Source organism: Nannospalax galili, unplaced genomic scaffold (assembly GCF_000622305.1).
Source record: "Nannospalax galili isolate Female #2095 unplaced genomic scaffold, S.galili_v1.0 scaffold34, whole genome shotgun sequence".
In the NCBI taxonomy this organism is placed as follows: Eukaryota; Metazoa; Chordata; class Mammalia; order Rodentia; family Spalacidae; genus Nannospalax; species Nannospalax galili.
The window spans coordinates 8,008,478-8,013,044 of record NW_008338996.1 but is presented as its reverse complement, the minus strand read 5'-3'; positions in this window follow the sequence as shown (position 1 = coordinate 8,013,044).

Sequence of the window (4,567 nt, the reverse complement as noted above, 5' to 3'; positions counted from 1 at the left end):
TGCTTACACAATGCTCATTACTTGAAGTTCTGAGAGCTGACAGGTCCAAGATCAATGCGTCAACAAATGCAGTGTCTTGTTAGAGCTGGATTCTTGTTCAAAGGTAGTTTTCCTGCTGGGTCCTCACATGGTGCAGAACATAGAGAAAAACAGCATCTCACCTGTGTTCTTATAAGGGCAATGATAAAACATGAGGCCTTCCCTCTCATACTCTAATTACCTCACAAAGGCCTTGCCTTAAAAAATACTTTATTATTTTTATATTATGTGCATGAGTATATTGCTTGCATGTATGTAAATGCATCCATGTCATGTAATGCCTACAGAGGTCAGAAGTGTATGTTTGATTCCCCTGGAACTGGAGTTATGAACGTTGTAACCACGTTAACCACTGGCAAACAAACCTGGGTCCTCTCAGTGCTTTTAACCGCTGAGCCATCTCTCTAGTCCCAGGCCTTGCCTTTTAATATCAACATGTTGGGCATTGGATCTTTCTTAAATGAATTTTTAAATATTTTATTTGTTATCTTTTATTTTACATGTATGAGTGTATTTCCTGCATATACATGAGTCCACTTGTGTCATACAATGCCCCCAGAGGTCAGAAGAAGGTGCTGGATCCCCTGGAACTAAAATTACAGATGGCTGCTAGTCACCCAGTGGGTGCTGGAAATCAAACCTGGGTCTTCTGCAAGAGCAGATAGTGCTCTTAACTGCTGAGCCATCTCTCCAGCCATCTTACAGGAATTTTAGGGGAACACAAATATTTAACTGATAGAAAATTGTAAAGATTAATGGTATGCATTAATTTAACTAGGATATATTGCCCGGTTTAGTCATCTAGTTTCTAGGAATGTATTTTGTAGACTTGATTAATATTTGGAATCAAATTACTTTAATTAAAGGACATCACCCTTAGCCATTTGCTCATATCATCAATTGAAGGCCTCAAGGGCAAAACTGAAGTTCCCAGGAAAGAGTATATTGTCTCAAGACACTGATGCCAAAGTCCTTCCTGAGCTTCCAGTTCACCTGCATATTCTACAGCTTTCAGATTCATTATTCCCTACAACTAGGTGAGCAAATTTCTTTCTAATATTTGTACTTTGTGTGTGTGTGTGTGTGTGTGTGTGTGTATGTGTGTTTATGTTTGTGAGTTCTGTGTCATTAGAGAACCCAGGTAGGCACAAGGACTTTTGTTCTTGTGCACAAAAGCAGTCTGACAACACATGATTTCTTTGCGGTGAGGGTGGCAGTTGGGCCAAAAGAAAGCTTTACCATGAAGTGATGTGGATAGCAAAATGGGAAGGTGTTCAGGACAAGAACAACATGAGTCAGATGTGAAATTTGGTGTTTCAGGAATGAGTGGCTCAGCCAAATGGGTTTGAATTAGAAGGACACACATTTTGAAAGGAATGAAATCAGCATTATTTCAAGCGTGCAGAGATATTTTGGACAGAATGTGTGTCTAAAGGAGAATGCAGACAGATGCACTTGTCTGAAGGTAGCAGAGACTGAGGCTGCAGTGGAGGAGAAATGCCTATGGTAAGAGAAGACAAAAAGCTACTCTGTCATGAAAACAGACAACAGTCACTTAATATCTACCACATGTGCAAATGGGATGTGAATTTACAGAGAAAGGAGGAAAATGATCTTGGAAGAAATGAGAGAAGAACAAGTCAAGACAAAGTGGCGCTGAATCACTGGACATAACTAATCACGACTAAAGCTTTCATGGTGATGTATGAAGGCCAAACCACCAGGAGCATGGAGAACTTATTAATGTTTGTGTGCATGATGAGACACTTGGTTATAGAAACTACAGCAGAGGATCCATTGTAACAGTTCAACAGTCACAGTCTGTGCTCCCACCAAGCTGCCCTCACACACTAGACACTGAAGACACATGGAGAAAAGGTAGGAGTCCTTTCTCTAATGAATTAGTCCTCTGCGTTCTAATAGCACCTACAACTTAGCTCTGTATCATCAGGTACAGCTGTTATGAGGTAGCTTTGCACTGTTTATTCTACAAGGCCTTATTTGGCTCCGAGTCATGCACTGTTCTGCACATGGGGAATATATTAGTGAACAAAGAATGACCAAATCCCTTTACCTTATTAAGTGTGGGCAGCATAAAATATAGTAATATATAAGTAAATTATATGCTAAGATGGACAGTCAGTTCATAAAGGAAAAATTAACTGCTACACTGATCAATCAGGAAAGCATAAGTAACCAACTTGAAGAAATCAACAACCCAGAGTCTCAAACTTCTTTCTTCAAAACTAATGTTTGTCTAAGGTCAGCAAGGGTGCCTCTACTCCCTCGTGCTCACCATCTCTCTCATAACAGGCTCCAGACTATGGAATACCCACTAATCAATTATCTGCAATGTTACTGGTAACCTCAACATTCAGGAAAAAGAAGAGACTGTGGGAGTCTAGCCTCAACATGGGAGAAAATGGGAGACATTTGGGAGTCTCGCCTGGGAAATACAATGTTCAGTTGTATGCTAGACTCAACTGACTACTTGGATTGACCCAAGTATAGAATCAGAAAGTATAGTACTATCAAGGATCTAGCTAAGACAAGTTTGTTTGCATCAACAGGGTGCTTAGGTCATAGAAAAGTCTTTGGTTTTCCCCAGGAACAATATGGGAAATGATTGGAAGGTATGCACAGAAGAATGAATTTTACGTTGTTGAGATCTTGGCTCTGTGACTTATACCATACATATCTATCCATGATCTATTTTCACAAAAACTGCTTTATTAGATGATGTGAAGACAAATTGAAATATATGTATTTTACCTGGAATGGAGAACATTTTGGTAAAATAATAATGATGCATTGAGTTTCCAATATATTTATGCATTTCCTCAAATAATGGAGAAGTTCTTTAAAAGGCAGAAATATGTCAAGTTCATCATTGAATTCCAAAGATTTATATAAGGCTTGACCCACTTTTATTTCTTAACATCTGGCCCTCCCAAGGCCGGCTAAGAGAAGGGAGAGGATTTCAAGGGCATCTACAGGCTTCATCTTAGGAATGCACATTTTTCTCAGAGAAAGGGAACTGTCACCTTGAATATGAAAGGCTGTGGCTGAAATTTAGTAGCCACAGTTAATGATCATGGCATTTCAGCTGCCGAGTCTGGTAAAAACATGTTCTCTGTGACCACATGGCTTGGGGTGGTGTTTGGGATCCAGTTAGCTGTCATCACCTATTTCTTAGATATGCTACGCCCACGGCTGATGCGTTTGTCAGCTCCATAAACTCTTTGTTCGAAGAGACAGGTAGGTCAAGGTTGTGCTGGCTGTATTACACTGCCTACGAATAGAATTTTAAGAAATCTGAACAATCTTGCTCTGAGTATATGCCACCATAATAAAGGCTCTAGCCTTATTAAAAGACGGGCTAAGTAGAATTCCTTTTCCTAAACACTTCTATTAAAACATCTGTCTCCCCTTACTGTGTGTAGAGCCCCTTCCATTTTGGTCCTTCAGAAACAATAACTGTAATCTATCCAATAGACTCTCGCTACCTTCGGGCTTCCATTTTCTTTAAAAAACATGTATTTTTCCTATTATGGAACATATTTGTCTAGTGGTTATGAATTTATACAATGTACTATAGCTATAATGATAGCAATCATTTCAGAATTTACTCAGATCTGCAACAGATTCATAGCTTTTGCCTATGCACGCTATCCTTCTATTTTTTTTGCACTACCAGGAACTGAACCCAGGTTTTATGTATGTTAAGCAAGCACTTTACCATTGAGCTATGTCCCTAACCGTAATATCCTTTTGTTTCTTAAATTTTTCTAAGTTTTAAAAAATATGTGGCCTCCTCCTTCTCCTCCTTCCTTTTCTTTTTATTTTGGGGGGTCTCTTAATCTTTTTTGTTGTTTGACAGGGTTAAAAAAGTCCCTAGTGCTAGCCCAACTGGAAGTCACTATGTGTACCAGGCTGGCCTTGATCTTGTAGACATCTGCCTGCTTCTATCTCCCAAACTGGGATTAAAGATGTGCCAACACACCCAGCATGGGTTTTCTTTATCTTAACAGAATTTTATCCATTATAAGGGTAAATAATGCCAGAAAAAATGCTAAGACATTGCAGAAGAGGACCTAGAGTTAGATTAAAGATTCATAAACTGGACAATAGAGCTGAGAGGGCCAGTCGACTACAATAGCCTTCTGGGGAGAACCGAGAAGACTTTCATAACATATCTATCCTTAAACTGCTCATCTCTGGGACTTATCCTTGACCGACTGAGTCAGATTTTGGAAGTGAGGTCTGAAAGCTCATATACTAATATGGTTTGCCTAGCCTTTTGATTTCCACTCAGTTAATGAATTTACCGACGGTACTGTGTATTGAAGGAAACTGTACAAGTGATTTTCTCTTCTACTTGTCTCAACAGGAGACTGTTCTGCCTGTCAAATTCTGATGTCATGTTTGAGTCCTTTGAGTAGTTGAACAGGTGGTGATAAAACACTCAGCTGTGATCTCAAGTAGACTTTATCTTTGTTAATTTGTGACAGTCACCTGAATTTCAAAT